The 25,569-nt window shown below is 38.9% G+C and overlaps 1 protein-coding gene across 33 annotated transcripts in view; it reads left to right on the forward strand.

Annotated features, from left to right (window-relative positions):
* The window catches only part of LYPD6B (LY6/PLAUR domain containing 6B), a 170,573-nt gene that overhangs the window by 44,155 nt on the left and 100,849 nt on the right, over nt 1-25,569 (forward strand). For 5 of the 33 annotated variants that reach the window (XM_070581334.1, XM_070581345.1, XM_070581332.1 and 2 more), the window contains 2 exons: nt 3,906-4,029; nt 5,492-5,563. The exons of 19 other annotated variants lie outside the window; for them this stretch is intronic. The gene's annotated coding sequence lies outside the window, so the exon portion shown is untranslated. Of the gene's footprint in view, nt 1-3,905; nt 4,030-5,456; nt 5,564-25,569 lie in introns of those variants that run through there. 9 more of the 33 variants (XM_070581325.1, XM_070581324.1, XM_070581319.1 and 6 more) reach the window with 3 other exon arrangements.

The following is a 25,569-nucleotide window of genomic DNA, read 5'->3' on the forward strand; positions in this document are numbered from 1 at the left end:
GTTGCTTCCACATCTTGCCTATTATAAATAACACTGCAGTGAACATAGGGGTGCATGTGTTTTTATTTATTTATTTATTTTTCCTTTTTCTCCCCAAAGCCCCCCGGTACATAGTTGTATATTCTTAGTTGTGGGTCCTTCTAGTTGTGGCATATGGGACGCTGCCTCAGCGTGGTTTGATGAGCAGTGCCACGTCCGAGCCCAGGATTCGAACTGATGAAACCCTGGGACGCCTGCAGTGGAGCGTGCGAACTTAACCACTCGACCATGGGGCCAGCCCTGGGGTGCATGTGTTTTTATGCATTTGTGTTTTCATGTTCTTTGGATAAATACTCAGCAGTGGAATAGCTGGATCATATGGCATTTCTATTCTTAATTTTTTGAGGAATTTTCATACTGTTTTCCGTAGTGGCTCCACCAGTTTGTACTTCCACCAGCAGTGTATGTGGGTTCCTTTTTCTCTACATCCTCTCCAACAATTATTATTTCCTGTCCTGTTGATTACAGCCATTCTGATGGGAGTGAGGTAATATATCATTGTAGCTTTGATTTGCATTTCCCTGATAGTTAGTGATGTTGAATGTTTTTCACGTGACTCTTGGCCATCTGAATCTCTGTTCAGATCTTTTGCCCATTCTTTAACTGGGTTGTTAGTTTTTCTGTTGCTGAGATGTATGAGTTCTTTATACATTTTGGATATTAACCCTTTATCAGATATAGGATGTGCAAATATCTTCTCCCAATTGTTAGGTTGTCTTTTTGTTTTGTTGCTGGTTTCCTTTGCTGTACAGAAGCTTTTTAGTTTGATGTAGTCTCATTGGTTTATTTTTTCTATTGTTTCCCTTGTCTGGTCAGACATGGTCCTTGAAAATATGCTGCTAAGACCAGTGTAGAAGAGTGTACTGCCTTTGTTTTCTTCTAGAAGTTTAGTGGTTTCAGGTCTTACATTCAAATCTTTAATCCATTTTGAGTTAACTTTTGTGCATGGTTTAAGATAATGCTCTGCTTTCATTCTTTTGCATGTGGCTGTCCAGTTTTCCCAGAACTACTTATTGAAAAGACTTTCCTTTACTCTGCTGTATGTTCTTGGCTCCCTTGTTGAAAATTAGCTGTCCATGGACGTGTGGGTTTACTTCTGGGTTATCAATTCTGTTTCATTGATCTATGTGTCTGTTTTTGTGACAGTACCATGCTGTTTTGGTTACTGTGGCTTTGTAGTATATTTTGAAATCAGAGAGTGTGATACCTCCAGTTTTGTTCTTTTTTTCTCAGGGTTCCTTTCGCTATTCGGGGTCTTTTGTTGTACCATATACATTTTAGGATTCTTTGTTCTATTTCTGTGAGAAATGTTGTTGGAACTTTGACAGGGATTGCATTGAATCTATAGATTGCTTTAGGAGGTATGGACATTTTAACTATGTTAATTCTTCCAATCCAAGAGCACAGACTATCTTTCCATTTCTTTGTGTCTTCTTTGATTTCTTTCAAGAACATTTTATAGTTTTCAGTGTAAAGATATTTCATCTCTTTGGTTAAGTTTATTCCTAGATATTTTATTCTTTTTGTTGCAATTGTAGATAGGATTATAGTCTTAATTTCTCTTTCTACTACCTCATTTTTAGTGTATAGAAACACAACTGATTTTTGTATGTTGACTTTGTATCCTGCAATTTTAGCATATTCATTTATTATTTCTAGAAATTTTTTGGTAGATTCTTTAGGGTTTTCTATATATAAAATCATGTCATCTGCAAATAGTGACAGTTTCACTTCTTCCTTTCCAGTCTGTATCTCTTTTACTTCTGTTTATTGCCTGATTGCTCTGGCTAGGACTTCCAATACTATGTTAAATAAGTGTGGTGAAAGTGGGGATCCTTGCCTGGTTCCTGTTTTTAGAGGGATAGCTTTCAGTTTTTCTCCACTGAGAATGATATTAGCTGTGGGTTTGTCATATATGGCCTTTATTATGTTGAGGTACTTTCCTTCTCATTTTATTCAGAGTTTTTATCATAAATGGATGCTGTATCTTGTCAAATGCTTTCTCTGCATCTATGGAGATGATCATATGATTTTTATTCTTCATTTTATTAGTGTGGTGTATCACATTGATTGATTTGCAGATGTTGAACCATCCCTGCATCCCTGGAATAAATCCCACTTGATCATGTTGTATGCTCTTTTTAATGTATTGTTGTATTCAATTTGCTAGTATGTTGTTGAGGATTTTTGCATCAGTGTTGATCAGTGATATTGACCTATGCTTTTATTTTTTGTGTTGTCTATGTCTGGTTTGGCTATCAGGGTAATGTTGGCCTTGTAGAATGAGTTAGGAATCTTCCCCTCCTCTTCAATTTTTTGGAAGAGTTTGAGGATAGGTATTAAGTCTTCTTTGAATGTTTGGTAGAATTCACCAGGGAAGCTGCCTGGTCCTAGACTTTTATTTTTTGGGAGGTTTTTGATTACTGTTTTGAACTCCTTACTGGTGATTGGTTTATTCAAATTCTCTATTTCTTCTTGATTCAGTTTTGGAAGGTTGTATGATTCTAAGAATTTATCCATTTCTTCTAGATTATCCAATTTGTTGACATATAGCTTTTTGTAGTTTTCTCTTATTATCTTCTGTATTTCTGAGGTGTCCATTGTAATTTCTCCTCTTTCATTTTCTGATTTTATTTATTTGAGCCTTCTCTCTTTTTGTCTTGGTGGTCTAGCTAAAGGTTTGTCAATTTTGTTTATCTTTTCAAAGAACCAGCTCTTAGTTTCATTGATTTTTTCTATTTTTTTTTAGTCTCTGTTTCATTTATTTCTGCTCTGATTTTTATTATTTCCTTCCTTCTACTGATTTTGGGCTTTGCTTGTTCTTCTTTTTCCATTTCCTTTAGATGCATTGTTAGATTGTTTATTTGAGATTTTTCTTGTTTGTTGAGGTAGGTCTGTATTGCTATAAACTTCCCTCATAGAACTGATTTTGCTGTATCCCATAAATTTTGGCATATTGTATTTTCATTTGTCTCCAGGTGTTTTTTTCTTCTTTGATTTCTTCATTGACCCAATCGTTGTTCAGTAACATTTTGTTTAACCTCCACATATTTGTGGCTTTTCTGATTTTCTTCCTTAGTTGATTTCTAGGTTCATACCGTTGTGGTCAGAAAAGATGGTTGGTATTTTTTCAGTCTTTTTAAATTTACTGAGACTTGTTTTGTGGCCTAATATGTAGTCTATCCTGGAGAATGTTCCATGGGCATTTGAAAAGAATGTGTTTTTTATGGTTTCTGGATGGAATGTTCTGTATATATCTACTAAGTCCATGTGGTCTAATGTGCTATTTAAAGCCAATGTTTCCTATTGATCTTCTGTTTGGTTGATCTATCCATTGGTGTAAGTGGTCCATTGGTGTCAGTGGAGTGTTAAAGTCCCCTACTATTATTGTGTTACTGTCTATTTCTCCTTTTATGTCTGTTAATGATTGCTTTATATATTCAAGTGCTCCAATGTTGTGTACATAGATATTTACAAGTGTTATATCCTCTTGTTGGATTGTTCCTTTTATCATTATTTAGTGTCCTTCTTTGTCTCTTATGACAGTTTTTGTTTTAAAGTCTATTTTCTCTGATATAAGTATTCCTTGGTCTCTTTTAACATGTAGCATCCTGAACACCTTCTTCCTTAACTTTTTGGAAAGTCTAGGCTAGTTGTCTTGGAGAATGTCCCACATTATGGGTTTCTTGATGGTTTCCTTGTGTCATTTACTTATTCTCTATCATGTGTATTTCCTGTGAACTGGAAGTTAGGTATGGAAGTGTGAGTAAATTCAGATTAAACACTATCTTATTCCATTTGGAATGCTATAACAAAAATACCATAGACTGGGTAGTTTATAAAGAACAGAAATTTATTTCTTATAGGTCTGGAGGCTGGAAGTCCGAGATCAGGGTTGCAGCATGGTCAAGTGAGAGCCCTCTTCTGGGTTGCAGATGTCTCATAGCCTCAAGTGGTGACTAAGGAGCTCTGTGGGGTCTTTTTTATAAGGTACTAATCTCATTCATGAGGGCTCCCCAATCATGAATTAATCACCTCCCAAGTCCTTACCTCCTAATAGCTAATACCTTGGGGGGTGGGATTTCAACATATGAATTTTAGGGGTACACAAACATTCAGACCATAGCAAACATTTTTGCCAAAACTACATCGTAGGTGATGCTGTGAATTTCATATTTCATAGTGTCCTGCTGTCTCAGTATTACTGTTGCAGAGGTGATGACTGCCAGATCTTTCCACTGTAAAAGTACATTTTCCCTCTGCAGTTAGTAAGAATTTGTGGACTGATTCTTGGCAAAGTGCAAATATCCTGTTTCCTAATGGCTTTTCAACAAAAGTTTTAGCCTCCTTTGATCCCTGGCTGAATCAGCTATTGCACTGGACTTGCAAAATGGAGATTTTGTAATTCTTTCATTGCTTCTATATTGAGCTTCTGGCATTCTTCTGTAAAGAATTTTCCTTACTCACCCTTTTTCTCAGTATCACTATAGATTCATGGATTTTTATTTATTTAATACATTATAAACAGTCATGACCATTATTCTTTTTGATACTCTGAAGGCCATGAGCAAGTTGAGTTTGTTAACTGAGAAGTTCTGCTCGTATGAGAGTAGAGCTGTTTAAAGTAGTTTCTTAACTATAGGCAACTGGCTTAAAGACTGTTTATATTCAGAAGTATTTAGAATGTTTCTGCACTGGGGGTGTATCTGTGGGGGGTTATTTCTCTTTAAGAACCAGTTTTGTTTGGGGCAGTTATAAAACTGTAGAACCTAAGAAGGGATTTGATGCTGACTATTGCTAAAGCAAGGAGGGGTTCATCTAGTAAATTTTTCTGTTAATGTAACTTTTTGTAAGTTTTTTTCTGATTTGAAGCATTATCCTTTCTCCAGCTTTTCTCCAACTTTTCACTAATGTGGAAGAAGGATGATAAAAGACTAGTGGGAGAGGATAGGAAGGTAGCCCTGTTCAGGAAGCTAATGAGTAAGGACTGGAATTACCCCAAAGAGGAAGTTAACCTATCAGTGCCTCTTGGTTAATGCAGGCAGCAGGAGGAAGGCCCATTAAAAACAACTCCATCAAAATCCAGGACGTTGCCAGGAAGCTGTTCTCAGGCGGAGGGCCTGGGCCTTTTCAATACACGGATGCACCCTAGGTGAAGTGTTTTGACCGGGGTGGACTGTAGCCCATTTTTTCCTTCCAAAATGAAATGTTTCAGAATACAGTCCCCCACCCCTGTTCACATAAACACTTCCCCAGTGTAAAACAGCCTGCTCATATTTGCGTACATTTAAAAATAAAACCAAAGGAGGCTACATCTAGAAAATGGAAAGGACCCATCCGTTCTCTCCCTGATAAGAAAAGCAAGGAGAAAGCGAGTTGATTTTGGGTTTGTGAATATTGGACTTATTTCTTTGTAGTCCTCACCTCCCCAGTCCCCACTCTGCTCTTCCAGACCCAGCAGCGGAAAAGGAGCCACAGGAAATGAGCAGTAGTGGTGCCATGAGCTTCAAGGCATCATGGAGTGGTAAGTTTAAAATCTGGTGCTTCATTCTCTCCTTCTTTTTCTCAGTCTAACTCCAGAGCATCAACTCTGAACAAGGCTGGCCTGCTTTCAGAACTAGGACAAGGAGCACTGTCTTGAGGAAGGTATCGGAGGACATAGATTTGCCTCACTTTTTATATGGGAAGATGTATTAGTTTGCTCAGGCTGCCATAATGAAGTACCACAGGCTGTGTGGATGAAACAACAGAAATTTATTTTCTCACTGTTCTGGAGGCTGGAAGTCCAAGATCTAGGTGTCAACAGGGTTGCTTTCTTCTGAGGCCTCTCTCCTTGGCTTATAGATGGCTGCCTTTTCCCTTTATCTTCACATTATCTTCTGTCTGTATCTGTGTCCAAATTTCCTCTTCTTATAAGGACAACAGTCATATTGGATTAAAGTCTGCCCCAATGACCTCATTTTAACTTAATTCCCCCTTTAAAGACCCTGTTTCCAAATACAGTCACAGTGAGGTACTAGGGGTTTGGACTTCAGCATATGAATATGTATATGAATTTTATATCCCATAACAGATAGAGAAACACATCTTAGTATTTGATTTGAATATTAAAAATCATTAATATATTTGTAACTTAGTCTCTTAAAAGCAAGCTTCCTGAATGCTGCTCTGGTGTCCAACTTACCCTTCTCCCTTCTTCCAACAAAAAGATACCAGAGGGGCTGGCCTGGTGGCATAGTAGTTAGGTTCGTGCACCCTGCTTCAGCAGCCTGGGGTTTGTGGGTTCAGATCCTTGGCATTGACCTACACACATGCTCATTGAGCCATGCTGTGGTGGCATCCCACATACAAAATAGAGGAAGATTGGCAACAGATGTTAGCTCATAGACAATCTTCCCCAAGCAAAAAGAGGAAGATTGGCAACAGATGTTAGCTCAGGGCCAATCTTCCTCACCAAACAAACAAACAAACCAACCCAGAAATAAGAACAAGAGCAGGCTTAAGGTATCATCTATAATATTTGAGTTTAGTGAGAAAAAATACTGAACTGATGCTTTCCTTTTCTCTGCATCTGTTACTCTATATTTGATTTTTAGGTGTGTAAGGAAAGGAGAAATCAGTTATGATATATACTATGCTTTGATAGTTAAACTTCTGTGACAAGCAGATTGTATATTTTTTGTGTAAGAGCCTTGCCAGGGTCTTGCTCACCCACTGACAGATACTCACAGTTACTCTGTGGCAGCTGTCAGAATTGGGGCTTAGTGCCCAAGGAAATCCTGTAGCCTCTCAATCTAGTACCACCTGCATCAGAATCACCTGTGGTGCTTTTAAAAACGCTCATTGGTGGATAGTACACCGTATCTACTGAATCAGCGTCTTTGGAAATGGGGCCTAGGAATCTGCACTTTAAATACATGCACCAGGAGATTTGCAGGCAGAGAATTTGACAACTATTGCACTATTGGCAGGACTTGCCATTCTGCACCACCATAAGGTGGTAACATTCATCTCACTTTTCATAAGTCACTCTTTGTAGGTAAATAATTTAATGCTTTGGTTCCTGGTCCCTCTCATCCCCCCTCCATATTTGACCATCATTAGAACAGAGTTTCTATCTTCTTGCCCCCAAACCCCCTACTCTTTGCCTTTGGAATTATTATATTTCTGTGAGTGTCAAGTGTCTCCTGGTTCATGCTTTTCTGTGATGGTGGGTAGCTTCTAGAACCTTCCAGGACATTTAGAAACAGACTAACCATATAACTCTTTCAGAGGTTTTCTTTGAAATGCTTAGAACCAAGGTTATTTGGGACATTTTTCTAATTACCTGTGGTCCGTGTTCAGTGTATGCTAGATTATACCATACCAGAACATGGTTATCCTGGCAGGGGGAGTAAATATGAACAGATACATTAGTATAATAAATGTTCTTTTGTCTAAAGTTGATCTTTTAGTTTTAAAATTTAATTATATGAGCGTGTTATCTTTTTAGTTCGATAATTTCTTCTTTGGACCATTCATTACATGGAAAATTCTAATGTCCAGGAGCAAATCCCACCCATATTGCCTTCCCTCCAGCTTCTTAGTGGTGGAACTCATTCCACTTTTAAAAGCCTAGAAACATGGGGCCGGCCCAGTGGCGCAGCAGTTAAGTTCGCACCTTCCTCTTCAGCGGCCTGGGGTGTGCTGGTTCAGATTCTGGGTACGGACATGGCACCGCTTGGCACGCCATGCTTTGGTAGGCGTCCCACATATAAAGTAGAGGCAGATGGGCATGGATGTTAGCTCAGGGCCAGTCTTCTTTGGCAAAAAGAGGAGGATTGGCAGCAGATGTTAGCTCAGGGCTAATCTTCCTCAAAAAAAAAAAAAAGCCTAAAAACATGATCACTATGTGCAGCTCTACCACCCTGACATCCCTTTTAAAAGTTTATCTTCTAGGTGAAGGAATTCCTCTAAGCACTGTTCCGTTTTGGATAGTACATACAATAATATTATTCAGATTTCAACTGAACATTCATTGTTTAACATTAGGACACGTGCAATGGTTAAACAGTGTGTTGTGCAGTTGACAGTTTAGAGGATTTTCACAGTAGTCATTAACTTGTCAGGGCCAAGACACTAGGATGAAGAGTGTGAAATTCTCCTGTTAAAAGTAAGTAGTTGTATCAAATAGACAATTTGAGCCGTTGAAAAGAAAAAGTGGGACAGTACCCTGTGTTGGCTAAGAGCACAGTTGTAGGAATGAGAGCTGAGCAGACCTACCACATACTTTCTGGGTGTCTTTAGAGGAGCTCTTTAACCACCCAAAGGCTCAGTTTTCTCCCCTTAAAATGACGATAATAACAAAACCTAACATAAGGAAGATCAAAAGAAATTATACAAATAAAGCATGTAGTATAGTGCCTGGCATGTTTTCAGTGCATTTGTGTGCATGTTCAAGATTCTTGATTGTTATTTTTTAATATTGAGAGAGTTGTTTGGCATGTAGCATAACACACATGGATAGAAAACATTCTAGGCAATTAGTTCACCTTCAGTTGTATATAAATCTATTTATGAATCCAACTTGGACTTGATTAATATATTTTATTTCAGGTTGGAAGGGGCTGATTGTCATGCTGGGTTGGGATGGCATGGCTGTGTCCAGATGCCATGGGATGTGCTGGAGTTAACTGAGTCTGTCCAGGTTCTAGAGACAAGGGTGGTGACATGCCTGCCATGCACTTGCTAGTCCTCTACTCTAACTCGTAGCTAAGCTCTTTGATCCAGTAATATTTTCTTCTGTTCATTTTATTCTTGATGTAAAGAAATGATTCTGTAAGATAATTAAAATACTTAATCTGGTGTTGATATTTTCCCTGGATGCTCATCCACACTATATTTATGGTTTGGATACACTTCAGTGGGTATGCTGGAAAATTTAAGGAAAGCATCATTTTGAATAAGTAGAGGAAGTAAATTACTGACTCCTTCTGCTGCCTATTAAAAACTCTTGTGTTTTTGTTTGTTGGTTGGTTTTAATTGTTGCTGTGCAGTCTTGCCCGTCTCGTAGCTTGTGAGACTTTTAAAATATGTATTTCAAAATATTTAAATAGTGCAATAAAAAAGCAATAAACAAGTAAATCTATTTAAAAAATCAGAATCACTTAATTGCGCAGAGGCAGGATGGGTGAGTGTTTGGAACACTTTTGCTGCAGCCCAGCGCATTTGTTTTTCATAGCTGTGGTAGAAATCTTGGCCCTTTATGCTCACATCCTACCTCACTTTCTTCCTCTATGAAATGCACCCAGTCATGTGTGATGAGGATGGAGATGACCTATTCTGGGACCCCAAAACCTGTGACTCCACATTGATTTGTATATTGCAGGGCTCAGGGAATTCTGTGGTTCTTTCTGCATGTATTTCCATTGTTCCAGTGTGGTGAGGATTTTGTGTCATCATGAGATGTTGAATTAATAATAACAGGTGATATCCTGAAAAAAGACTTTATAGTTCAGAGACATATGAATTCACCCTTTGAAGGATATAAATCAAGCCCGAGGCATTAATGTAACATGGACTTAGGTGTAATTGTAAGGCTTGTTAGCAAATGGGCTGATTTTCTGAGAATGGTTCAGATATAATTTCCAACTGACCAGTGGATCATAATGACTTACATAGCAAAATGAAATCATCGTGCACTTAAATAATAGAGTTAAGTCAGTACTCCTGGATCACTCCTTCCATTTTAGACTTGGTTTGGGTTTTTTTTTTGCTCAAGCAAGAGATCAGAGTTGTTCACAGAATGTTAGGAGTGGAAATGATCTTTATCAATATTGTCAGTATTCTTAATTTCTTCATCTTAAACCAGACTTAATAAAATTCTATGTATAGGACTTACGTAAATGGAGATACTATAAAAATCTTTTAGTTATTTTTAAAGAATACCCTATTTCTTAAAAAAGTGATCTCAGATCATGAGGGGAGATAACTCAGGGGACTCAATAATATTGGTTACATAAAGCAAATGAAGAGGTCTTAAATTTTTAAACTTGATACAAAAGCAGTGAGAGTTTGTCTTTATTCATTTAATTATTTAACTGATTTCTACAGAGTGCCTACTGTGACAGGCATTGATTGTTTTGAAACCCTGAGGCTGTAAAACTATAGCCTTCGGCAGCATCAGTGTGCTAAGCGTGGGAACAGATACGACGATTAAGATGCAGACCTTTCCCATGAGTTTTGTGAGGTGACTTTTCTTTGAATTTGTTTTGCTTGGTCCAGATTATTCTGAAAATATCTGAGTGCCCTGCATTAAACACAGTGCTTGAATTGTGATTGCACACGGAGTAAATTAGGACTCAGTTCTTGATGCCTTATGTCTACAAAGTAGGATGCCTTATGTCTATAAGGAAGTAGCATTCGCTTTGGGAGAACTCTTCATTCAAACTGAGCTTTGCAATAGCATAAAGGCTTATATATATTTTCATTTGTACTGTTTTGTTTATTGCATTATATCACTGCATCTGTGAAGTTGGGGTTTGGGATCTAAGTAAAGAAATAAATGAAATGAAGGACTTTGCATTTGTCTTTATGTAAAAAAAAATAAATGATTAAAAAGACTATACACACACACACACACACACACACACACACACACACACACACATATAGAATGATTTGATTAATTTGACCCATCATTCTAGCCTATCAAGATCCTTTGGATCTTGTTTCTAGCATACCATATTTATTTTACTCTTTTGGTTTCAAGTCTTTGGTATTTTTAAAGATTTTATTTTTTTCCTTTTTCTCCCCAAAGCCCCCCAGTACATAGTTGTAAATTCTTCGTTGTGGGTCCTTCTAGTTGTGGCATGTGGGAACGCTGCCTCAGCGTGGTTTGATGAGCAGTGCCATGTTCTCGCCCAGGCCTCGAACCAACAAAACACCGGGCTGCCTGCAGCGGAGTGCGCGAACTTAACCACTCGGCCACGGGGCCAGCCCCAATCTTCGGTATTTTTTTTTTTTTTTAAAGATTTTATTTTATTTTTTTTTTTCCTTTTTCTCCCCAAAGCCCCCCGGTACATAGTTGTGTATTCTTCGTTGTGGGTTCTTCTAGTTGTGGCATGTGGGACGCTGCCTCAACGTGGTCTGATGAGCAGTGCCATGTCCGCGCCCAGGATTCGAACTGACGAAACACTGGCCCGCCTGCAGCGGAGCGCGCGAACTTAACCACTCGGCCACGGGGCCAGCCCCAATCTTCGGTATTTTTAATAATCGTGTCCTCATTCATGTTGTTGAGCAGGACAAGTCCAAGGATAAAATCTTGAACTAAGCCTTTCATGAGCTTGCCTTGGGCTTATGTTCATCATAATTGGCATTATTTGTTTCTTTAAGTAGTTATAAATCTACAAATCCACCTAAGTATACTATAGTCTAGTTTACTTTCTTATCATCAAGTCATTTATCTGTCCATCATTCTACCCATAAACTAGTTAACATTTGCTAGGTGACTCCTGTGAATCACGTACTGTGACACTTCTGCAACTAAAATATAGAGAAGACACAGGCTATAATCTAGGAGAGGAGAAAGTAGTATCAAAGGACAATTTTAAGACTATGTGACAATTGTAAGGCAATTTTGAGGATTACTCCTTTAGAGACAATTGATTCTGGTTGGAGGTTTGCTGGGGAGGTAGAGTGATAGCTCATATGAGCAACTGTGGTGTCCAGATTGGTTAAAGGAGAGAAGGAAGGGAGGAAGGGAGAAAAAGAAAGAGAGAGATTGATTGAGAGAGAGAGAGAAAGCCTGACAGACTGGGAAAAATGCAGCTCTCAGGAGACTAGTGGTCTTCATTTGTGACAGAGTCGGAAAGTAAGAAAGCTGGAAGGATAGGAACTTGGGTTTGGTGTGGGGCTTTGAGTTTAAGATGTCAAAGGTGATGACAAGATCTAGTATGTGGATGAGAGAGGGGATGGCAGAACTGGAGGGAAGATGAAAGTATTGGCATTGAGGAAGTAAAAATTATGATGCTAGGGTGGTATGTAGGCTATCTGCATGTACATGAACGTTGTCTTGGTCACTGACAGTAGGACTTACGATGTCATGAAGACCATGAGCCAGGTGTTATTGAGAATGTGGAAGTGACTAGGTGATCTCTATAAACCAAGACAGGCATATAATTTTGGAAGTGACCCTAGAACCAAAGAGTCACATCTGAGGCAGAGATTGTGAGTTGGCTCCCTAAAACCCTTCTTCCTTGATGATATAATCATGATTTTTTAGCTGAGCACATGGCTGTCCAGGGTAAGACTACATTTCCCAGCCTACCTTGCAGCTAGGTATGGCTGTGTGACTAAGTTCTGACCAATAGAATATAAGTGGAAGTGGTGCTTACAACTGACACAAACTTTCTTTAGAGAGAAAAGAAGCCTTCTTTCTTCTGGCTAACTTCAGTATGTTTGTGCTCTTTTATGAAATCTATGAGACAGAAGAAACTGCTGAAGGTGGTGGAGCAGTAAGATAAGAAATAACCTTGGTTCCTCCTGACTTTGTGAAGCCCACCTCTACATATTTTTCATGTGAAAGGGAAATATAATGTCTGATCTCCTAAAGCCATTGCTGTCTTGGGGTCTTGGGGTTCTCTTGCTCATAGCCAAATGAGTCCTGTGCATAGCTCAGGATTAGGAGGAGAGGGTAGTTGGCATCAACAAGGGAAGAAGCAATTTCTCTAAGAGAGAGCCAGATTTCAGTTTAAGTCGGAAAGTGGAAACAGTATTCTGAAGACCTTATGGATGCTGAAGGGCTGTTTTACCTGGAAACAAGGTTGCCGGAAGGTACAGTGGAAAGCTTTGAGAGGAAGGGAGCAGAGGGAGATGGCTGCTAAGAAGGGCAAGAATGGGGAAGAGAGTTTGGGGATGCATAGGTAGGAATTTACATTTTGGCAGAGATCAAAGAAGTCAAGGATGTGAGGGATGGTCGTAGAAGCTGACCTCAAAGATTCCAGCAAATGTTTGATGTAGTCTGTATTGGTCCAGATGCAACTTAGATTGGTCCAGATGCAACCAACTCCAAATAGGTAGGAGGTCTGGTAAGCATAGCAATTGGAAGTAAGGTCTGTTGGTACTGAAGCCTGGGACAGGAATAGACCCTGGGCTAACAGGATCTCACGACAGACGGTCCAGATACCCTATCAGCATTTTCATGAATAAAACTGGAAACAGTATTCAGAGAAAGTAAGGATAGTCTACTATCTGTTTTTCTGGGACAATCTCTGGTGGGTCCTGATGATCTCTACTCTTTCTCTAAGTGCTCATGGGCCATCTCTTTAAAGATCAAGTTCAGGTATTTTCCCTTGGATTTGACATTTTGAGCTGCACATGGTTCACTTTTCATGATCTAGATGGAACTGGGTGTCTTTTTTCTCTCTTCCCACATGTATGTTTTAACTTTGCGTATTTTCGTTACCCCTGGCTTGTACAATTTGTGATTTTTCTCTTTCCTCAAGAATTTTCTTTTACATTTCTTGCATATGTTAGGAATCTCCATTTTGTTTTACTTATTCAGTTCTTGTCAATAAATAATTTGATTTTTCCCAATTAATGATGGTCACTTTAAATTATTTTCTCACACTCCCAGCTCCCTAGTTTGGTGATGACTTTTTCCCTTCATCCATGATTCTTATCAATCACTTTGTGACTCCTTTACATCAACTTTGCCTTTCTGATTATAACAGAACAAGAGTTTTCTTGACTTTTTTTTTTGTCCCTGATGTATTCTAGTAGAATATTACTTTGGTATTGTAGAGTTGATATAAAGTGGTGTAACAATAAATGGGTAAAATAAACATGTATAATGAATGAGAAGATTTCCTCCAGTAAATAAGAAAATAATTATCTACTTAATTTTTTGGACTGATTTAATTATTTTTCATCTCTGTGTGTGAATGAGTAGACAATAATAAACAGTACGTAGAGTAAAAACTCTTTTTTTCTTCCCTTTTAAATGCTCAAGCAAGGATTTGAATACCAGCATGCAATTTCACTAAATAAATGTGAATGAACTTTTAACATAGGAATGATTGGACTCTGCCTCCCGTAAGGATTAATGGAATAAAGCCTTGTAACTTCACTTCTGGAATGCCAGGGACGTGATATAATCTTGGGGACATACTTTTCATGTGAAGATCATAATTAGATTTGCTGAACCAAATATCCAAAGGATTGTCTGAAAAATACTCCTGGACCTCAGGCAGGTGGAAATGAATAGTTAGGAGACTGCTACCCTGCGGTTAACCACTTGGTGATTAAGTTCTAGATATGGTGCCTATTAAAGTAGGAGTAATTATGCATTTCCTGTGAGACTGGAATTCTTGAGAGCATTCATTAACTCTCCAATGGATTCTTCTTTGTAAAGAAGAATGAATAAAATTAGATTTTACTTTAAACTTAAATTATTTAAAATGAAACATTTACAGACAATAAGAACATAAGCACCATTTGCCATCCCTATTGTCATGCCTGATCCTTGTCAATAGTTAGACCTAACTTGTTAGTTGTAATAAGGGGGCTTCAAACCACCACCATATTGTTTCTTCCTTTGCTTGGCATTGCTTAACCACTTGTCAAAGGACTTTTAAGGAGGACTTTACATGTATCAAGTAGCAACCCCAAAAATAGCTATTGAAAGAATAAAAAAATTTTGTCATTATTTTGGCTTGTTGTATGACTTTTAATGTTTAAGAACTTTTGTTTTAGAAGATTATAACATGGACACCGTAGCTGGTGTACTAAGAGAAAGACAAAAGTTGAAAGGACATTTCTCTTTTTAAAAGGTTGGTATGCAGTCCCATGTGATACCATGCTCCCAGATAAATACTGTTGAAGACATTCCGTTCTCACAGTGAAAATTAGTGTGTGTGTCTAGCTGGGCTTTTTTCACCCCAAATGGGAGTTTGGTTAAGCACAGCAGTGCTTAGTGATTTGTATGCACTTGGGTTGAACAATAAAAATTATTTACTCTTAGCTAATCTGGTTCATTATTGCTCTCTGTTTGATGTTGAAGCCATCGGGGAGAGAGACTGAGGTGAGGTGGGAGAGAGAGACTGAGACCAAAAACAAGAATGGGGCCATACAAAAGAACAGAAGACAGAGCAGGAGATGTCAAGCAAATAAAAGGGAGACGGGGCCAGTGTGACAGCAAGAGGGTGAGAAGTGATCAGTAGAGGGTGTTGGAAGGACAGAGAGACAGCCAGATGGATGGATGCACAGGCACAGAGATAGAGAGAGAATTGCAAAAACAAGCAAAAGCAGAGGAGGGACGGGAGAGAGAGAGAAATGGGAGGTAGGGAGTCAACAAGTCTGAGGAGGTCTCGTGTCCGTTAGGACCCTTGGTAACTGTCTGACTTCCCTCTTGGTGAGTTATCGTGGAGCAAATGTAAGTTTATCGTATGCCCATTAATGAGTGGAAAATCATTTGAGAGACAAGTAGCAAATTTACCCCTAGGATTAAATTTCTTTATTTCCACTTAGTCCATGCTTTCAGATCCTGAACTTGGGTTCTGAACTGTGTTAATCATTGCTTCATATTAATATGGAAATGAGTTTACCCTGTTGCAAGTCCCAGTTTCAATCAGTACGTAATTATGAAAATTAGTTTTAAAGATGCTGTGAAAGGGTCTTGCTTTCCAGGCAATAATTAAACCTCTCAGCCATTCCTGGGTGGTTGATTTTTTTCTTCTTAATTGTTTTTTTCCTAAACTTACTTTCTGCAGGTGGGAAAAGAGTGAGTTGCTGCTGACTGTGGGATTCGTTAGTTGAGGTAGGTAAAGGTTCCATCAAGAGAGAAGGGAATGAATAGAATGTTTGAGAGCTGAAGACAAAGAAGAAGAAAGATCAGCTGCTTTCTTCTGGCCCAAAGGAAAGAATTATTTTTTTAAGTATGAATAGAACCTTTAAAACTCCAGTTGTTTTCAAAGGAGTATTTTTGAGCCAGATCTCAAAATGTGGAGCTAAATCTCCGTTCTCAGTGGGAGCCAACCAAACATGCTTGCCAATTTCAGTTTCTGGCACTTAGTAAACAGGTGCTCAAAAATAGCAACACATAGTTATTATTATTATCATCTATAAAGTGCCATGGCAGCTGTGCATTACTACAGAAGTGGAGCCTGAAAGGCTCCTAGGCATGCGGCTCTGGTGGCACCATGCACCATGCTCTTCCTGCTTCCCTACCCCCTCCTCCCAAACGAGGACCTCTCTCCCTGGAAGAGCAGAGCAAAACCACTTAGAAAGTCTTAGAGTATGAAGCCTTCAAGGATGCGTTGTAGATGTAGGCACTATTCTTCAACTTTCTATCTGTGAAAGTTGCCATCTCAGTGGGATGTTAGAAAGGAGTCTCTTGTGTACGCTGTACACAGGAACTCACTGTGGTAGGAGGAAGGGTTGCCAGATAAAATACAGGACATCTAGCTACACTTGAATTTCAGATAAACAACATAAGTAAATATGAATAAAACATTATTTATCTGAAAGTCAAATTTAACTAAGCATCCTGTGTTTTTATTTGCTAAACTGACAACCTGGGTTGCATCACCTCCACTGGGGAAGTGTTAGACTCCAACAACCTCAGCTGGGCACTAATTGAGCCTGTCGTTCCTAGGGCTGTGATATGTTTCTCTGTCGTAGGTACCTTGTACATTCTTCCAGAAGGTAGCATAGATGTAACTGGGAATAATTGTAAAAGGAAGAAGGCAGGGGGCTGGCCCCGTGGCCAAATGGTTAAGTTTGGGCATTCCGCTACAGTGGCCCAGGCTTCGGATCCTGGGCGCGGACATGGCACTGCTCATCAGGTAACATTGGGGCGGCGTCCCACATGCCACAACTAGAAGGACCAACAACTAAGATATACAACTATGTACGGGGGCGGGGTTTGGGGAGATAAAGCAGAAAAAAAAAAAAAGATTGGCAACAGTTGTTAGCTCAGGTGGCAATCTTAAAAAAAAAAAGGAAGAAGGCAGAGTTTTTGGGTCAGATATCATCAGAGATTTGTACAAGTTAGAATAGGCAATAAAACGAGCCTCTTAAATAAATTAGGTTGCTTTACTGACTTTGGGAAAAGTCAATGGCTGTTGATCCATCAGTGAGAAATACAAGTGTGCTTGAATCTCAACATCAGCAGTTTTCTTGGGCTATTTGGTCATCCCATCATGTACTCTACATGATTTTTAATGCACAGACACAAGATTTATTTAATGAGGAAATAGAAGGGAGTATAATTTTTAAAAATCATTGTCAAATACTGCATTTTTTATTACTTTGAGGCAGTCTCCTTTCAAGATCCTACAAATAAAAATTGTGAATAATTGCTTACTTGTTAGAACTTTGCCATTTATTTGCTATTTAAGGGAGTTAGCATAGAGTGGTGGAAAATCCTGGAGTTAAGAGACTCAGCCCCAGTGCTCTCCCTGAATTGTTTCCTTTGTGAGTAGGTACCAACATTTATACATTCTCAGTTTCATTGTGAATTCCTGAGACTTAAGTATTCTGAGGTTGCCCTAACTTTTACGATCTCAAACTGATTTGGATCTATGTTATCAAAATCTATTTTCCCTATTTGAGTTGTATGGGACATGACCAAGGAGACTGAAAAAATTGGGTTTGATTTCTTGCATTGCTTCTGAAAGTTAAGCTTATCTACTGTCTGAGTACACTGGAACTTTGAGATACATATAGATATAGATGTATGTCAATCTACATGTGTAGAATTTTTTATCATACTGCATATAGAGTGATATACATTATATATAGACTTTTGTTTAAATCATACTGCTTTAACTGAGGAAAGTTTAAGACGAATGTGAGATGACAGGACTTCGATGCACTGCCATGTCCTGCACTTTTACAAGGCTTCCAAATGCTTTTCCCACATATTGAACTGTCACAGCAATGATCAGTGGCTCAGAATGCCTCCTGAGTTCTTGACTGGCTGCCAAAAACAATTGCTTAAGTAAATGTTTCCTGATGTCCAATGACCATTAATGTCTCCCAAATACAACTGGTTATGAGCTGAGATTTTGAAGGTGTACTGGCTATTTGTTATTAGTGCCGTTGAGTCAATTCTAACTCCTAGTGACCCTGTGGACAGCAGAGCAGAACACTGCCCGGTCTTTTTGCACTATCCTCTCACCTTCCGGCACAATATCAGACAATGCTCTGCTGCTATTCATAGGGTTTTCATGTGCTGAAACCTGTCCACTGTGGTTGACCATGCTAGTATTTGCAATACCAATGGCATAGCTTTCAGCATCACAGCAACACGTGACTGCCACAGTATGACAGCCTACAGATGGGTGGTGCGGTTCCCTGACCGGGAAATGAACCCCAGGCTGCAGCGATGAGAGCACTGAATCTTAACCACTAGACCACCTGGGCCATTGCACACTACCAATACTTTGGTGAAATCTATAAAAAACCTTTGCTATTGTGATCCATTGGACTAGGAAGGGCAGGTACAGCCCTTCAAAGGGACAGAAGCACTTCTCTTAACATCTCTTTCTTCAGAGACCAGAGTGGGTCTCTGAACTGCCTGATGTCTCTCTTATGATAGACTCACACCAGTGCCAGCAGGAGGCAATTCACGTTGCAAGATCCCCTCAAATTTGGAACCCAGTAGAATTCAAAGACTTTCGAATAGCACGTCTCTGGATAATGACGTGAGTCCTGATAACCAGGATGTAGCTAGGCCCATCTCAGGCTTCCAGAGTTCTCCAGAGCTCTGTGTGTGGCACCAGGGGCAATTCCTAGTCTAGGATTGAATGCCTCCTTTTACGGTGGCCAGTCTTGAGGAAGACAAGTCTTAAACTCAGGGACTTTTAAAACTTTATTTTCCCAAAGACTGAAAGGAGAACTAGCGCTCAAGGTGAGACCCCGCCTGATTGCCCAGCCTTGCGGTTAGACCACTTGTAAACTCATTGAGACAGCAGCGTGGTATTTAGTAAATAGGCGACCAGGGGCTTTGGTCAGAAGTTATTACCTAGATTCATGCAGGCTGCATAGAACTGCTCTCAGAAGAACGGTTCCTCCATTGTTTCATTATTGTTCTGAAGGAGCAGTTTGTCCTCATTATGTTCAGTATGAGAAATTTCACATTTTTGTTCCAAAGAGAACCTTTTATACCAACTTATTTCCTGTTAGGAGAAGATTGATTATTGATGTCTGCTGAGGCTGCTGGGGAGAAAGGGGGTGTGGTGGCTAAGTGATAGTCTAAACTGGATCATACTGTATTTTAAAGTTATTATAAAGTTATAGCCCCTTTTCTTTTCCACTCGGGTGTGACCCCAGAATATTTCTCAACTCAGTCTCCTAAGCAGTCACTGCTCATCAGTTGGCACTGACACGTGAGCTGATGCCCGTGTACCACTTGTGGTTTAGATGGATTATTTTCTCTACTTCTTTCTCTAGGCATTTGTATTCAAAAGCAGCTCTGTGGGTCTTTTAAAAGCAGATCTCAGGTTGGAGTCCTTTGGCCTTGGCAGAAAAAGGGCCAGGCTGCAGGCAGAGGGCTGGTCTGTCTCAATGGGAGTTGGGCGTTAAGGAACATGTGTTTTGTTCCTTTAGACCCCCTGCCCTGTCACCAATGGGCATTGGGTCCTTGGACCCGGCTAGAGGACTTTTTTAGAGACATACCTTCAAAGAGAGCTAAACGACCAATATGTCCTCTTTTTGGACAAATTCAGTTCTTCCTCGCTTCCTCTCCCACAGGGCTTTATGAACCAAGTCTGTCTTATTTATATGGACTTTTAAAATGGTGGCTTTGTTTAAGCTATTGTAAAAGGTTAAATGAATCCTTCTTTGAACCTACTAACATTTTGGAATCCTCCTTTCAAAATTGTCACGCAGGCTGGGCTGTGAGTTAGCCAGAATTTGAAGTGTAAAAAGCAAAACAACTGAAAATTTGCTTCTTGTCTGTGGCTAACACTAACCCAGGCCCCTCCTGCCGCCCAGCTCTTTGTGGTATTTTTAATCGACACTGTTGTTGCTTGAACCACCCCTTGTCAGTGTTCTGATCTTGCAGGGCAGAGCTGTGTCTCCAGACAGTTAGAACCCGTTTACTTAAACAATAGACCCTCTTCTTGTCAGTTCTGCTGCTTTCAATAATTTATCTTGACTTGATCTTCATTAGTGTGTGCCCTTGGCAAAGGAGGCATACCTCCAAAGTTGGCTAATTACTCAGCTATTCAATATCAGCATGACTTAAAGGCACCTAGCCGTCTCCGTGAAAGGGTGCTTCTCTGCCAGAGCCACCCTCGAATGTAGCAGGTGACAGGGACAGGGCTAGTAGTGATGAGCCAAATCCAGAGGAAATGTGGAACTCTCAAGGGAACTGTTAGTGCTTCCTTGTTCTCCAATATATTCCTCTTCTGCATGCCCATGGAAGAACTCTGGAGCCACTGCACAGCCCAAAGCCTGGAAATTAAAAGGAATTGGGATGGGGTGGGGGTGGAGGGGGTTACTACAGATAGTCCTAGAAAGTTAGCCACTGAATTTTGAATTTAGTAGTAACTATGGAAATGGGGGGGTTTAGGTAATGCTTGGCAAACCATCAAGTATAGTTGTGTCTATTGTTCATTGCACAAGGGCACTGAGCCAAAGACTTAAGTGGGGCCAAAATCCAACCCATGCTCTGTCTGGCAGAGCCTATGTTGGCCTGGAGAAAGGGAGGCCTTTTGCAAATGCATGCACAGACACTGTCCTCTCCCCGAGCTATGCACACACACACAGGGCTCATCTGTCCAGTGTAGGCTTTTCCTAATTTGCATAAAGGTTCCATATGGGCTAGTGGTGGTCCTCATGCTTCTCCCAGGTCCTCAGTAGGTCAGACATCTATGTGAACTCTGAATCCATCTTGACCTCACAGCTCAGGAGACGGGCTTTCAGAGATCCTAGAGGGCAGGAACTCCCCTGGCATGAAATAATTTCAGGGTGCACATGACAACACTTGTAAGAAGTTATTCCCTTTTAATTCTCTTGCAGTCCTACTCATTAGTCCAGCAGAAGGTATCAGTTTGTTACAAAGGCTAGCAGCAAGTTCATGAGATGCCTTAGTTAGCCACACCAGCCCTGGAGAGAGAGAGCTGAATCTAGACCCAGAGGCTTCTGCAGGAAATTCTTGTAGGCATTTACTAACATCTTTGGTATTCACTGTATTTATGTTTAGAATATTTTCTACCTTTGCCAAGAGATACTGGTTTTCTACTTAAAGAGCTGAAGTAACCTTTAAAGTATAATAAATATATAAAAGAAATGAGTTGGTTTCTTTGTTGTTTTAGTCAAATCTAAGTTGTCACTAGCTTGGACTGAATTTAGGAAACACCAATTTAGTGTAAAGAGACAATGTGAAAGGGGATTATTTGAGTGTGAGGAACAGAGGCTTTCACAGTAATACAGGTTTCTGATAACTTCTGCTAAGAAGAGAATGAGAGGAAACATCTACACTGCTGTGGGAGGGATGTCTGTTCAAATGTGCAGGTGCGCACGTGTGCTTCTGTGTTGTGCATACTTGTTCCATAAACAAAAGCTGAGAAATTGTGGACTCTGTGAATTCCTGAGGGTGGGACTAGATGATGTAGGAGAGACTGGAGCTATTTAGAAGTCAAGCAAATGACCCCACATTTTTTTCTGCAGGGAAGAAATGTTTAAAGACAGAAAGTTCCAAAGTAGAACACATCTGTTAATTGATACTTGACTCAAAGTCTTCCTTCATATGTCCCTCCATGTCTCTTTCCTTCATTCTCTATCTCTCAGTCTTTCATCCACACACACACACACACACACACTCACACACACACTCACACACACTCACACACTCCAGTCCGCCGGTAATTCAAATCTGCCATCTCTCTTGTAGGAGAATTCCCTGCAGAAGCCACCATGTAAAGTAACAGATATGATACAGGGAACTAAGGGCATTGTTCTCAGACCTTTTTAGTGAAATGACACATTCAGCTGTTGGCATGAACGTGGTCGAGATTGCTGCAGTAAATGCACTGTTTGGTATCCAGTGACAACATTAGCTTATGTTTACATAAAGAAAAAAGTGTCGGCTGATACAATCTCAGAAAACTGCTGCCACAGGCCTTTGAAACAATTAGTTTAGACTATTTCACAGAGCATTAAGCTTAACAATGTCAGTCTGTTCCTCAATGCTCTTCAAGAAAATTTTTACAATGAGGCCAAAATTTAGGTTGGCAAAAGAGAAACCTCAAATAGGCAATCTCATCTTATTGTTTTTTAACTGCTTTTTAGAGATATAATTGACTTACAACCATAAACTGCACATAGTTAAAGTGCACAGTTTGCTAAGTTTTGGCATGTATATATCTGTGAAACTATCACCATAATCAAGATAATGAACACGTTCATCACCCCCAAATGTTTTCTTGTGCCCTTGATAGTCCCTATCTCCCACCCCTCCCTGTGCACCCTCTTTCCCAGGCAGGGAAATGCCTTATGTCACTATAGATTAATTTGTATTTTCTAGATTTTTATGTTAAGAGCCATACTATATACTCATTTTTGTGCGGCTTTTTCACTCAGCATAATTATTTTGAGAATCATGTACATTGTGTGTATCATTAGTTCATTCCATTTTACTGCTGAATAACATTCCACTGTGTGGTTATGTCACCATCTGTTTCTCCATTCACCTGCTCATGGACATTTGGGTTGTATTTGGCTTGTTTCTGGCTGTTGGCTATTACAAATAAAGCTACTGTGAACATTTGTGTATAAGTCTTCATAGGGATGTGTATTTTTCCTTTCTCTTGGTTAAACGCATAGGAGTGCAATGACGGGATCACATGGTAGTTGTATATTTAATAAGCTATCACACAGTTTTCCAAAAAGTTATACCATTTTATGTCCCCACTAGCAGAATACGAGCGTTTCAGCTCCTCCTCCTCCTTGCCACACTGGGTTTGTAAGCCATTTTCTCTCATTGTGGTTTTACTTAGCATTTCCTAACTGAGTAATGATGTTGAGCATCCTGTATGTGCTGTTTACCATTTGTATATCTTTGGTGAGGTGTCTGCCCATTTAAAAAATTGTACTGTTTTCTCACTCATTTTTGAGCATTCTTATATATTCTAGATACAAGTTCTTTATCAGCTATATGCTTTGCAAATTTTTTCTTCTTGTCTATGTCTTATCTTTTTATTCTAACAGTGTCTTTCAAAGAACTAAAGTTTTAAATTTTGATAAAATAGAATTGATTAACTTTTTCTTTTGTTTTTGTTTTGTTTTGTTTTTGGTGTCACATCTGAGAAATCTTTGCCAAATCCAAAGTCACAAATATTTTCTCCTAGAAATATGTAATTTCAACTTTTATATTTGTGTCTATGATCTATGTTAAGTTCATTTTTCTTGTATGTGCAGGATCTGGATCAAAGTTCAACTTTTTGCATGTATATCTAATTGTTTCAGTACCATTTGCAAAAAAGTCTGTCTTTATCTCCATTGGATTGCCATTGCACATTTGTCAAAAATCAGTTGTTCATATATTTGTCAATTTATGTCTGTTTCTGAACTCTATTCTGTTTTATTGATCTATGTGCCTATCCTGTCTTGATTACTGTCACTAGGTAATAAGTTTGAAATCAAGTAGTTGTTTTGGTTACCCTGGGTCCTTTGCATTTTCATCTCAATTTTAGAATCAGCCTGTCACTTTCTACAAAAAGCCTGCTAGGATTTTGATTGGATGGTGTTGAATCTATAGATTGATTAGGGGAGAATTGCCATCTTAATATGTGTCTTCTAATCTGTGAACAAGGCTATAACTCTCCATTTATTTAGGTTTTTATTTACTTTGTTCAGCAATGTTTTGTATTTTTCAGTAAACTTCTTTCACATTTTTGTCAGATTTATCCCTTGGGTTTTTTTTTTCCTTGCTGAGGAAGATTCACTCTGAGCTAACATCTGTTGCCAATCCTCCTCTTTGTTTGCTGGAGGAAGGTTCTTTTTGAGCTAACATCTGTGCCAGTCTTCCTCTATTTTTTATGTGGGTCATTGCCACAGCATGGCCACCAATAAGTGGTGTAGGTCTATGCCTGGGGACTGAACCCAGCCCACTGAAGCAGAGTGTGCTAACTCAACCACTAGGCCATGGGTCCATCCCCCCTCAGTGTTTCCTTTTAATGGCATGGTAAGTGATTTTTTAAAAAAAAATTTAATTTTTGATTATTTATTGCTGGTATATAGAAATACAATTGATTTTTGTATATTGATCTTGTATTTTGCAACCTTACTAAAGTCACTTAGTACAAGTAGCTTTTTAAGGGATTCTATTGGGTTTTCTACGTAGGTGATCATGGCATCCTCCAAAACAGATAGTTTTACTTTGATGCCTTTTATTTCTTTGTCTTGACTTACTGTGCTGGCTAGATCTTTTAGTATAATGTTGAACAGAAGGAGTGAGAGCAGACATCCTGTTCTTGCTCATAGGGGAAAGCATCCAGTCTTTCACTATTAAGTATTATATTAACTTTAGGTTTTTCATAGATATTCTTTATCAGGTTCAAGAAGTTCCCTTCTATTTCTGGTTTGCTGAGAATTTTTATCAGGAATAGGTGTTGGAGTTTGTTAAATGATTTTTCTGTGTTCTTGAGATGATATGGTTTTTCTTTTTAAGTTTGTTAAACTAAATTACATTGATTTTTTGGGGGGGGGGGAATTTTAAACTAACTTTGAATTCCTGCAATAAAACCTACATGGTCATGATGTATTAGCATTTTATATATTGTTAGATTCAGTTTGCAAAAATTTTGTTTCTAGTTTTTCCATCTGTGTTCATGAGGGATATTGGTTTGCAGGGTTTTTTTTTTTTTCTTGTAATGTCTTTTTCTGCTTTTGGTATCAGCGTAATGCTGGTTTTATGGAGTGAGTAGGGAAGTATTGTCTCCTTTTCAATTTTCTGGAAGAGTTTGTGTAGAATTTCTGTTATTTCTGCCTTAATTTTTGGTATAATTCACCAGTGATGCCATCTAGGTCTTGTGTTTTGTTTGTGGGAATGTGTTTAACTACAAATTCAAGTTCTTTAATAAATACAGGGCTATTCAAGTTATCCGTTTTTTCTTGAGTAAGCTTTTGTAGTTTGTGTCTTTCAAGGATTTTTCCATTTAATCTGAATTTTTGAAATTATTGCCATGAAGTTGTTCATAATGTTCCCTTATTGTATTTTAATATCTGTAGAATATGTTGTGATGTCAACTCTTTCCTTTCTGATATTGATAATTGTGTTTTTTCTCTTATTTTCCTAATCAGTCTATATATAGGGTTATGAAATTATTGATCTTCTCAAAGAACAAGCTTTTAGTTTTATATTCTTTATTGTTTTTCTGCTTTCTTCTTTTTTATTTCCTAACTTCTGCTTATTTTGAGTGTTAATTTACTCTCTTTTTCTAGTTTCTTAAGGTGGAAGCTGAGGTCATTGATTTGAGGTCGTTCTTCTATTTTAATATAGGCGTTTAGTGCTGTAAATTTTTTCATAAGTATCCCACAAAC

This window comes from Equus przewalskii, chromosome 17, assembly GCF_037783145.1.
Source record: "Equus przewalskii isolate Varuska chromosome 17, EquPr2, whole genome shotgun sequence".
Classification (NCBI taxonomy): Eukaryota; Metazoa; Chordata; class Mammalia; order Perissodactyla; family Equidae; genus Equus; species Equus przewalskii.